Genomic DNA, 13,004 nt, shown 5'->3' on the forward strand with positions numbered 1-13,004 from the left:
GCAAAAGATGCAACTCAATTAGCTCAAATCTTTACAGTTTTATAGCCTGAATGGAGAGAGGCAAATCCCAGGAGTCTCGCCCAGGGAATCAGGATATGCACAATAATGCGGGAAGCCTGAGATTTACAGGGTCACTTTTTGATTACTGTTTAGGATGGGGTGCAAAGAGCTTTGAGGAAATGGAACCCTAGAGAACACTTACTGTGAGTGGGATGTTCAGAACCCCAGTGATGGCAGTTGCTACATGATCCATGGAGGTCACCGCAAGGACACTGCTCATCCCACGTTGAAATGTCTCCAGAGCCCAATGAAGGAGGTCCTCCCTGTTTTTTGTTTTCCAATATTACCAATTCTGAAGCAAATGCACACGTAACTGAAATACTTCCTACTCTTCTTTAGAAATTGATATCATTCAGAATATGTTCATGATTCTTACCAACTAGTCAGCAGGCTTTTTTTCTTTTTTTAGTGTACAGAGTGCTCAGTACTAGGCAAAGTGTCATGTCCATAGGTATAAATTAGGTAGTCAATGACTTCTACATTTGGGAAAAACAAAAGGGAAATAGTGAATGAAGGCAAAAAAAAATATATATATGGGGCACCTGGGTGGCTCAGTCGGTTAAGCGTCCAAGCTCAGGTCGGACCTTCAGCTCAGGTCATGATCTCGCAGTTTGTGGGTTTGAGCCTCATGTCGGGCTCTGTGCTGACAGCTCAGGGCCTGGAGCCTGCTTCTGATTCTGTATCTCCCTCTCTCTTTGCCCCTCCCTCTGCTTTCAGTCTACTTCTCTCTTTCAAAAATAAATAAACATTAAAATATATATATATATATGTATACATATATATACATATATATGACTATGGAACTTTACAACCCCCTTCTCCTCAGTACATTATAGGTTTAGTGAGAATAGGGATTGGGATTATTTAATTTTGTATTTATTATACACTGTTGGTCTCAGTCCCATGGGTAGAGCAGCACTTAGCATGTAATAGATACTTGGTAACTGTTAAATGAACATATGATTGAATGATAAATAGTGTAGATTTCTCTACACACTGTAGATACGCAGGGAGACACGTACTCAAGAGAAGTACAGGCAGCCAAAAGAGAATGGGACACCCAGGATTTTAAAGCAGTGATCTGCCAGAACATCTCAGCGCTCCTTTTTTTTAATAGCTTCATTGAAATATAATCCATATACCATACAATTTACCTTCTTAAATTGTACACTGTAGTATGTGTTAGCATATTCTCAGGGCTGTGCAACTGTAATCTAAGTTTTGAACATTTTCACCCTCCTAGAAAGAAACCCTGTCTCCATCAGCAGGCACCATCCATTCTCCTCACCCCAGCCCTGATGTAGACAATCCACTTTCTGACTTTACCCATCTGACCATTCTGGACATTTTGTATAAACAGAACCGTGTTACAAATGGTCTTTCGCATCTGGTGTCTTTCACTTAACGTGTTTTCAAGGTCCATCCATGTTGTAGCACATATCAGCACTCCATTCCAGTTTTATAGTATGTTATCCAATGCATATATCACATTTTACTTAATCATTCATCAATTGATAGACAGTTGGCTTATGTCCACTTTGCTACTATTATGACTCAGCCTGCTGTGAAAACTTGTACCCATGTTTTTGGGTAGATCTATACTTTTATTTCTCCTGGGTATATAACTAGATATGGGATTACTGGGTTATATGGTAACTCTGTTTAACATTTTAAAGAAAACTCTGTTTAACATTTTAAAGAATTGCAAAATTCTTTCTAAAGTGGCTACACAATTTTACAATTCCATTACTAACATATAGACATTCCAGTTTCTCTACATTCTTGTGAACACTTTTTATGGTCAGATTTTTTTTTCTTTAATTGAAGTATAGTTGACATACATGATCTATCTTTTTTATTATAGTCACCCTGGTGGGCATAAAATGTTATCACATGATTTTGATTTACATTTCCTCGGTGCCTAATGATTTGAACATCTTTCAGATGTTTATTAGCTTTTTAAAAAATTTCTTAGAGGAATGTCAAGTCTTCTTTACATTATTTTGCATGGCCATTTGTTCTTTTCTTTATGAGCTATAAGAGTTCTTTATATATTCCAGAAGCAAATCTCTTATCAGATACATAGTTTTCAAATATTTTCTTTTAACTGTGGGTTGTCTACTCACTTTCTGGATTTTTTTTTTTACTAATTTTTAATTTCGACATCATACAGTTGATTGGTTGGCCTATTGTGCTTTTAGTTTAGCTGCATGTAAGAAACCAAGTTTTCATGGTTTCATGACTAACTAACTTGGTTTCATTCACAAAGTGAGAATCCTACAACTTGCTTCTTTTCTTTTTCAGATTGTTTTAGGTCATTCTGAGTTCCTTGCTTTTCCATAAGGATTTTAGAATTGGCTCATTGATTTCCACAAAAAAACCAAGCTTGGATTTTGGTAAGCATTGTGTTGAATATAGAAATAAATTTGAGTAGTAATGATATCTTGACAGTATGAAGTCTTTGATCAAGGACCATTGGAGAGCTTTTCATTTATTTACATTTTATTTATTTATTGCTTAAAATGTCGATTTCAGGGTATAAGTCTCACACTTTTATTAAATATATACCAAACTATTTTGTTATTTTTGATGGTATTTCAAGTATAGTTCCCCCCCCCAAATTTTATTTTCACAATGTTCATATCACTGCCAATGTAGAGACTCCCAATGTAGAGAAATACAGTCTTTGCATACTGAGCTTATATAATCTAGAGCATTCTCGAACTCCTTCATTAGTTCTAATAGCTTTTATAGTTTATTCCTTCACATATTCTATGTATCATTATGTTTCTTAAAGCTTCTACTTGGGTGTGGGCCCTCTCATGCCTGCCTGAATTCCATTTGTCTGCCTATCTATCTATCTATCATCTATCTATCCATCCCCTAATAACCTCTAAAGTGTCTTATGCATTCATCCCATTTAGTAACAGGGGATAATAAAAAAATGAGTACTCAGAGGTCAATATTTAGTAACAGCAATAAGACAGTCTTAATGTGGAATCTCCTTTTCTCCATTCCTTTCCTTTTATTCTAAGTGCCTGGCCGTTGACAGCAGTGATCAGCCATGCTGCCCTCATTCCAAGTTTTATCTATCACAGCTTTCGAGTAATTAGTACAAATGTCAGCACAGTGACAATGCAGATATTTTGGTGTTAACCTCTGGTAGGGTCCCAGGGACTCCTGGGTCTATGGACTACATGCAGAGAACCACTGCAAAGTACCACCGAAAGATGTTGAAAGAGAAAAGAGGAGATTCTCCCATATCAGAAAAGGCAGGAAAGTACGTATGGGCCCAAGCCACATGTGCTTATCAGACTTTAAGGAAAACAGCTTTGCTAGAGAGAAGACTGGCTATTTAAAAAGATCCACTGGATGTGTAGCAACATGGATGGACCTTGAGGGTGTTATGCTGAGCGAAATAAGTCAGGCAGAGAAGGACAAATATCATATGTTTGCACGTATAGGAGGATTAGGAGGAACTTGACGGAGGAACAAGGGGGAGAAGAAGGGCAGAAATGGTGGGGGAAAGGGAGAGAGGCAAACCATGAGAGACTCTTGAATGCTGACAAAAACTGAGGACTGATGGATGTTGGGGGGAGGAGGGATGGGCATGGAGGAGGGCACTTGTGGGGATGAGCACTGAGTATTATGTGGAAACTAATTTGACAATAAACTATTTGTAAAAAAAAAAATACAGAGGATAAAAAAAATAAAATAAAATACAGAGGATAAAAAAATAAAAAAATAAAATAAAATAAAATACAGAGGATAAAAAAATAAAAATAAAATACAGAGGATAAAAAAATTAAAAATAAAATAAAATAGAATAAAATACAGAGGATAAAAAAATAAAAAAAAATAAAATACAGAGGATAAAAAAATAAATAAAATACAGAGGATAAAAAAATAGAAAATAAAAAATAAATAAAAAGATCCACTGGAGGAAGAATGAGGGGGCAGAGAAAATATTCAGCGGATATTAATTGAATACAGCAGGAAGTGGCGAGCATTGGACACTGGCAGTTAGAAGTTGCACTTAGGTGCTATGTAGTGTTGTTTTGTTTTGCTAGATTTGTTTTGGTTTCTGACTGCTGAGTCAAGTGTAATTAAATGGCCTCAGAGCCACTTTACCATTTAACCAGGTTGAAGGCCTGTACACATCTACAATGTGTTGAGGAGCTGCCATAAATATTATATATTATATGATATTATGTTTCATATAACAAGTCAAGAAACACCAAAGTAGAGACACCTGGGTGGCTCAGTCGGATAAGTGTCTGACTTTGGCTCAGGTCATGATCTTGCGGTCTGTGGGTTCAAGCCCCGTGTAGGGCTCTGTGCTGACAGCTCAGAGGCTGGAGCCTGCTTCGGATTCTGTGTCTTCCTCTCTCTCTGCCCCTACCCCAACCATGCTCTATCTCTCTCTGTCTCTCAGAAATAAATAAACGTTAAAAAATTTTTAAAAAAAGAAGCACCAAAGTAATAATTGGTATGTACAGTTTTATGCCAGGAGTTAAGGCAAACACTAGAGGTAGATTTACCATGAAGCTAATGAGATTGGTTTGTCAAGACCAGTCCCTTCGGGGCACTTGGCTGGCTCAGCTGGGAGATCATGTGACTCCTAATCTCAGAATTTTGAGTTCAAGCCCTACGTAGGGCACAGAGATTATTTACAAAACAAAAACCAGAAACAAAATAAAACACACACACAAACATTCACCTTACTAGGTGCCTTCCAAAATGTTGTTTCTAATTTTGCATCTGCAATTTTGTATTGCTTTTCTTTAATAGGTTACTTCAAATTTTGTGAATTTTAGGGCCCATGAAACCCAGAAATATCCCTGGTGGAGACTGTTTCCAGGGGCCAGGTTTCCTTTGCAATGTACTCCTCATCCTCTACCTTGCTCTTCTTAGTCATGTTGTAAAGAGACACAGCCTCTGCCGAGTGAACCAAACTCATCACAAATAACAGGCAGTTACAAGGAATGCCCAGAAGATATAGCAAGAGAAAGACTACAAAACAGGGCAGGCCTCTTCTGCCCACTGCCGTCAAGCTAGAAGGCCCTTCCTAAAGCAAAAGAGACAGATCATTTTCCAAGGTTGGTCTGAGTTTTATCCTGAAAAGTCAGCTGTGAACCTTCAAACGATCAAACAAGACTTGATATCCTAATAGTATACAGATACATTGTTTATTTTTTCTTTACTTTTATGAAGTCATTTGCAGGCATTCAGTCCACATTGTCTTTACTGGCTTTAGGACTTAACCCTGGGGGGGCACTTGGGCGGCTTAGTGAGTTAAGATTCTGACTTCTGCTCAGGTCATGATCTGGTGCTCATGAGTTTGAGCCCCGCGTCGGGCTCTGCGCTGACAGCTCAGAGCCTGGAGCCTGCTTTGGATTCTGTGTATCCCTTTCTATCTGCTCCTCCCCTGCTCATGTTCTTTCTCTGACTCTCAAAAATAAATAAACATTAACAAATTTTAAATAAATTAGAAAAAGAACTTAACCCGGAGGAATGACAGAGGCCTCCAGAGTAATTCACATGCTGCAAGGACATCCATCCCTTTGGGCCTCTGACACAGTTATGGATTCACTGTTTGTTAATGCATTAGGTAGGTAGCTGGATTCAAAAAACAAGCCAGCATTTTGAGGTGAGGTCCGAGCAAGCATAAAGCTAGACGATAAGGGACATCCAAACCTGGAGTCCCTTCCATAGGGTACAGACAAACTCAGAACTGTCCATAAAATGAAAAGAAAACATACTTTAATGAGGGAACACTACACTGCCATTTTTAAAAGAAATAACATAAATCCCCTTTCATTCCCTGTAGAGCTGTGTGGATCAAATCACCTGATGGCATCCAGCCCTGTGGATTTGATCTGGGACTTCAGAGCTTTGAAAATACTCATCCCTCTTTCCATGACATAGTCATAACTCACCCTATCAAGATATATGAATCCTCCAGAGGGGCACTGATATGGATAGTGGAAGAATGAAGAAGGATGATGCAGTTTTCAGGTTATTGCACACTGAAAGTTCTAGGAGGGGCTGGATTTGCAGTGGCCTGTCCCATAGCAGTCAGAATCCAACTTTTATTGATGGAGGTGGTACCAGATAATCCACATTAGAGACATCTGTGGCTTCTCAATTTCATTTCTTTTTATCCACCTGCCTACTTAATTAGGTAAGAGGGGTCATAGTCTAGGGCTCTATATGTATAGTATTTCTATTTGGGTATATATAATTAGGCAGCTTCAGGCTATGCAATATGCTTTAATATATTGCCGACCACGGGACACCTTGGTGGCTCAGTTGGTTAAGCCTCCGACTCTTGGTTTTGGCTCAGTTCATGATCTCATGGTTCATGGGTTTGAGCCCCACATTGAGCTCAGAGCCTGCTTGGGATTCTCTATCTCCCTCCTCTCTCTGTCCCTCCCCCACTCATGCTTGCTCGCTCTGTCTCAAAATAAATAAAGAAAGAAACTCAAAAATATATTTAAGAAATATACTGTGGCCAGCATCCCCAGTGTCTGCAAGCGGAAACAGTGGCCACACCAAGGCTCTATACTTTCTTGAATAGTTTCCCATCTGTACTTGGTGACAACAAACAAGATCAAGAATATATCATCCATGTCCCTATGGCATACCTAGAAGACAGCAGGCCATCCTGAGATAATCTCCTAAAACTAGTATACTCTTAGACTTTCTTCCATTGTTTCCACGGTCCCCATTTGCCTTTCACTGGTCCTTGGTATCTACTTTACCCAGTCAGAGCATAGAGAAACTGAGACAGGAATTTCATTTTAAAAACTCTGTGGACCATTTAACGTTGCTCATCGACACTGATAGAGGGCTAGTTCTTGGGCAGAGTATCACCATCCTCTGTCTTTCAGGGATCCACATTCTGATAAGAGAACACTCTTAAGAGACTAGCTAATATGTGAGGAATAGTGAAAAGCTGCACAAGGTAAGGAAGATATATTAGCACTACCCCAGCACTGAACTGGATGCAGTAAAAGAAGGACCGGACCGAGGATTAGGTCTTAAAGCTTCCTCCCCCATCCCCAGAGGGAAGGGTGGCTTTGCTAATCTAAGAATGACCTAGGAGACTCACAGAGGTCGAAGAGTGGTTCACTAGCTTTTCTGGGTCTTTCTAATTGAGACAGAGCCAGGTGTCATAATCTCTAACATGTATGTTGCAGGCTGACTATGTGAACTGGCACTGGCTTTTGAATCAGAGTTTGAATTCTCTACCTCTTTTATTTATATGAATTAAACTCAGTACCTCAAAGGTAAAATTGAGGCAAATGATACCTATTTCAAAGATCTGTCATCGTAAGAAAATAAGATGAATTAAAGGGTGGATACACTAAGAATAATTAGAGAATCTATGTTGTGAATGATTTCTAGGGAAGCATTTAGAGCTATTTGTAAGCCTAATTTATTCTCCTCTTGTAAACATGCAGCAGAGTTCCCAGGTGGGCTGGTGCTCTCATGTGGAATCAAGTGACATCTTTTATGCCATTCCTGTCCACTATCTCTATGCATCCATTGATTCACATGGGAGCTAGGACATTCCTGAATGGTGCATACACTTGGGATGCAAGTATGTGCTTAGTTAAATTGAGGGTCCCCACTGGAATTTCATGGTCTCTCAGAAAATCCATCGTGGGACAATGAAATCAGGCCAAAGAGATGTACTTGGAAGCCAGAGAGGAGAATAAAGAGGTGAAATGTTTCAAATAACAACATGGTGGCTTTTGCTAAATTCCACCCAGACTCAGCTCCTCTCGTATTTCATGTGTGCCTGAGGGAATGGGTAACTGTGTATGTGAAAAATGTACACTTCAGGGCCCAAGCAAACCTACTAAAGAGTCCCTGTAGGAAGGCAAAGCCTAGAGGAAGGAAAGTGGTTTCCAAACTTGAGAAAAGAAATGTAAGCAATCATGGCTGCAAAGCAACCATGGTGAGAGCCATGGGCGGTCGCAGGCCACTCTGAGCAGCGGGCACCAAATATTCACAGGGACAGCTCACAGGGGGATCACTCTGTGTTAGTCCACTTGGTGGTGATCTTGGTAGCCTTACGGGAGCTTCCAGTACACAATACAGCCCAGGAAATGTTCCTCAATATGAACAGCAGACCATAGACATCAACAGGCAGCCCAGGGCTCACTAACAACATGCCAGCCAGGAGTTCCTGCCAAGTGGAAGGCAGTGAGCTGCCGAAGGCAACAGGCAGCAGCGTGTTCAGTGGCCAAACAGAATGTCCAGGGAAGAGCTCAGTGCAGAGTGGCAGCAGTAACTGCCGGTTGAGATGAGATTCATGATTGATAACCAGAGCAGAGTAGGATACCAGGTCTCAACGGAGGCAGAAAAGATGTGTGAGTGCAGATGAGATGTGAATGGAAGACTAACAGGTATATTCCTAGGACAGAGCCACAAAATCAAGGATGCAGGTGATTCAAGTGACCTGAAATTATATATACAACTAAATTTAGCTTGATCAGCATGTATCATACCCTTCTTAGGTACAGTCACTGTGGAAGCAGATTCAGATAAGGACAGTTTCTGTAGTAAGTCATGTGAAATGCTTATTATCTATCTTCTTTCTCATGGAATGAAAATTCCCTGAGTTCTGTGCCCTTATCTGTCTTATACGCTGCTATATCCCAGTGCCCATAACAGTAACCAGTACACTCTAAGTATTCAATATGTACTTGTGGAATGAGTGACTGTATTGATGGATAAAATCACAAAGCAATGATGGCAAATGTGACAGTATGCAATGAGAATAGCAAAAATGATATCTCTTGAGAAAAATAGAGGGTGTGAGGGAAGTTTTCAGAGGAGATAATGAGTAAATCAATTTAAAAAGAAACAATAGGTGTGGGCTTTAAAAATGGAATATTTCATGCAGCAGGAGAAATATTTACTAAGGTATATATTTAAGTGGTTAGTAGAGCAATCACCTAAGAGTTACTGATTGCAGAACTTGTAGTAATTACTTTGGTAACTCCTGAAATAGTGGAGCCCAGGGAAGTCCTTGGGTAACTGTGTATTTGGTGACAATTCACTGAATCCACTGATGGGATTGATTTGTTGGTTCAGAGCACTGCTTTTAATTCTTCCTGTTTCCTAGAGGAACCCAAGTTCAGAGAAAGAAAATGCCTTTTTACTGGCCCACTGAAAATTGGCTTTTGAGATTTGGAAAGAATGCCAAGCTGTCTAGCTTTCCAGTCCTGAGTCTCTGGATTTCAGCCAAATCCTCTTGTGCATCAAGTTGTGTGTGTGCTTTTCCGAATTCTATGTGCAATTATCCTGAACTGCCATTCCCAAAAGGATTTTCTCCTTTAAAGGCTTTGGGGACATTCATCATTGTCTCTCGTAAGACACCATGATTGATGTGGTCAGTCCTGCGGTGTGCAAGATTATTAGCATGGGCATTCCTCTTCACCTTTCTTGATGGCATACAGACTCATTTTTTCTGAAAAACGGGTTAATACAGATCAGATCCCACTCCGAGGTATAGCTATTACTCCCAACAAAAGAAGAAATTCAGCTTCAATTCGTTTCATTGCCAGGTTTATACTATTCTAGAGGAATTTGGTTTGATTTCTCTAAAAAAAGATACTGAACTGAAGAGAAGGCCTAAGATAACATTTGGGAATTAGCATGTTATTATGATTTCCATCTTATCTCCTGTCTTATTTATGTAAGTATGGACCTTACACTTTCCATTGCTATCTCTCAATTTCCACTTTGGTAAATTGGAAATAGACAAATCTCATGATCAATCATGGGATGATAAAACTGAAGCCAAGACAAGTTGCCAAATGGACCATAAAGATAATAATCATTTCTAAGATTTATTTTGATATTAATTGAAGTTATTCTTGGCAAAAAAAAAAAAGAAAGAAAGAAAGAAAGGGAAGAGATTCTGAATTTACTGCTTTAAAATTTGGGGTGGCACTGTGTTTACAAAAGCACCATGTCCCAAAACATAACCCAATCTGGGCACTGTTTGGGATAAGAGTTCGGGATTATGTATATCCCTGAGGTGATGGTCTGTAAGTCCTTCTGTTCCTTGTCTTCAAGATGCTGATGATGATTTCCTTATGCAGATGTTTTATTCATAGTCATAACATAGAATGTGATAAGAATGACTAGAATTTTCTCAGGTGTCACTGATTCATGGGTACAAAGGAGGTCCACCAACAATAATTCAAATTTCCCGACACCATGAACAAAAAACAATAATTAGTTGAATCCATATTCTCTATCTAAGGTGGTTTCTCCCTGATATTACTTGGAGGCCTCCTGGGTATTGCACATTTCATCACAAACAGCCCTGAGGTTCCTGGGTGGCTCAGTCAGTTAAGTGTCTGACATCAGCTCAGGTCATGATCTCACAGTTACTGAGTTTGAGTCCCAAGTCAGGTTCTGTGCTGACAGTGCAGAGCTTGGAGCCCACTTCAAATTCTGTGTCTCCCTCTCTCTCTGCCCCTCCCCTGCTCACACTCTGTGTGTGTGTCTCTCTCTCAAAAATAAATATTAAAAAAATAGAAACAAATAGCCCCATGACATTTTTCCACTCCCACCTTCTTCGATGCTCTTTAGATTTAGGATATTTCTCTGTAACGAGGATAATGTTATTTAAGAAGGTTAAGACCTGTCTATGTTTTTATGTGGTAAGATCAGATAAATTAGAAAATAATAATTAGGAGTGTATAATAGTACTGTAAACTTCTAAGATAACTGTTTTTTAAATGTTTATTTATTTCTGAGAGAAAGAGAGAGAGAGAGAGCAGAGGAGGGCAGAGAGAGAGAGGGAGACACACAGATTCTGAAGCAGGCTGTCAGCACAGAGCCCACATAGGGCTCTAACACATGAACCATGAGGTCATGACCTGCACTGAGGTCGGACACTTAACCAGTGGAGCCACCAAGGTGGCCCTGGGGGAACTTATTTTTACACTTAACTTTTTAATTCCTTCTTCTTTTGTTGTTGTTATTTTTAAATTTTATTTGTTTGTTTGTTTTTACCATGAAGGCCTATAAGACTTGCTCTCATGCACCCTAAGACATTTCTGTACTGGCCATTGCACCTGAAATAAGGTAATATGTCGTATGGAGAAGGGGAATTCTTCCGCTGACTCAAAGGAGGGCAGTTATGGCTTTGAACTGTGCCTGACACTTACATATTTTTCATTTAAGGAGAGGAGCTGAAAGGGGGACTGATCTTCCTGGTTGACACTCTCTGTCTCTCTGTCACCCTTCTCTTATTTTTACAGACATCCATGGAGAGAGACTCACAGGAGCACGCAGTGCAATGTAAGTCATGAGCTTTCCATTATCCAGACTGTTTCAAGGTCTCATAGGTTGTCCCTGTGACATGCAGTCCTTTGTGCCCTATCCCACTCTTTCCCTGTCACTTCCTCCAGTCTCCCTGTCTCCCTCTAGGGCTCAAGTAGCCTTCTGAAAGTCCCTAAGGTGGAAAAAAAAAACCATCCTCAGGGGCCAATGAGAGGACCTCATGTCCATATACTCTTATGAGGCTTACGGTCCAGGCAAGAGTCCAGGCTCACAAACTAGTTATGAAACCAAGAGTTGCGTCCGAGCCAAGATGGACCTCTCCTACCCCTCTCCCCACACTCAGCTGCAGGCTTCTAATCAGGCTCCAACTGTCGGAAGAATGCTCCTTGGGTCTCTAATTGGGAAATGAAAGTGCCACCCAGAAGTTAAAGGCAGCAGGAATCAACAGCTGTGAGGTATTTTGTGGCAAAGTCAGTGTGGATGTATCCTAAAGGGAAGGAGGGGGAAAGAGTTGGGAGGGAGGATGGCAGAGAAGTCTGCTCAGTTAATTTATCCCTCTTCTGATTGTCGTATTATTCTGATGGAAACCTGCATCAGACACCTGCATATTACTCTGATGGGCACCTTCTTTCTGAACCCACAGTCAAGTGAAAGGGAAACAAGAAGATGATTGGTACTCTTATCTTGCTTGTTTGAATTATTTGAATATGTTCCACACTATTTTCACTGTTTACAATTATTATTGCTAATAGATTTTAAATTGTCTTGCTAAATTATTATTGTTGGTTTAAGGGGAGGGGAAATGGCACCATGCCTCTTTCGGAGACCTGCCGAGAGCCTCCAGCAAGCACTGCACAAGCCTAATTCATACATTTGCAGGGAGGCTGAAGCCAAGGCCTCCTCAGGCCATTAACCTAAACTGGATTTCAGAGAGAGAATCACACTTGTACAATTCAAAAGGCAATCTTCGTGCTATTGCAAGTTTAATTTTTTAAAGCTTTGGCTTTTACGCGACACTCTACCTTCTCCTTTGTCTTCTCTCAGCTACAATTCTTCCTTTTCCCAGAACACATGTCTATTTATACCCCCATCTGGAATGAAGGTACGCTAGGAGAGACTGTAACCCAGATAATAAGTGCCGGTTGCAGATTATTCAATTATGACTTCTCTTATTTCTCTAAGGATTACTTAAGACTTTTTCTTGGCTGCTGTTTGGTTCTTTATGCAATCATTGCAGGCAAGAGGGTAAAATGGCAATGCATTAAATTTTTTTTAATAAAAATAGAAATGAAAGACAATCCCAATAGCTTCATTTCCAAAAGAGGGTAGAAGGGTGAACTTTTAATAGCCAAAGAAAGCTCAATAGTCAGGAAACGAATGGCTTGATGGTATCTGATGCCACAATGCAGATCCCCAGAAAATAATAGAGGAACTTCTGCATCCGCCAGGAGTGGAAAAAAGAAGGTATGCGTTCGTCTATGAGTTCCATTAAAAAACGTTTTGCCCTGAATTAGCAAGGCCCTTTCCCTATTCCTGATGGGAAGCATGGAGATGAAATGACACAGGGAAAATAAGTTACAACCACATTGAGAAAGTGCTGCAAAATTAGAAATGTGCACTTATTCATCACC

At 40.0% G+C, this 13,004-nt stretch overlaps 1 long non-coding RNA gene across 1 annotated transcript in view; it reads right to left on the bottom strand.

Annotated features, from left to right (window-relative positions):
* Window positions 1–208: 208 nt before the first annotated feature.
* Window positions 209–13,004, bottom strand: part of LOC120237088 — a 65,097-nt gene continuing 52,301 nt past the window's right edge. Inside the window, exon 4 of the long non-coding RNA XR_005529852.1 lies at window positions 209–323. This is a non-coding gene — a long non-coding RNA (uncharacterized LOC120237088). The remainder of the gene's footprint in view (window positions 324–13,004) is intronic.

This window comes from Hyaena hyaena, unplaced genomic scaffold, assembly GCF_003009895.1.
Source record: "Hyaena hyaena isolate Hyena2069 unplaced genomic scaffold, ASM300989v1 scaffold_171, whole genome shotgun sequence".
Taxonomy (NCBI): Eukaryota; Metazoa; Chordata; class Mammalia; order Carnivora; family Hyaenidae; genus Hyaena; species Hyaena hyaena.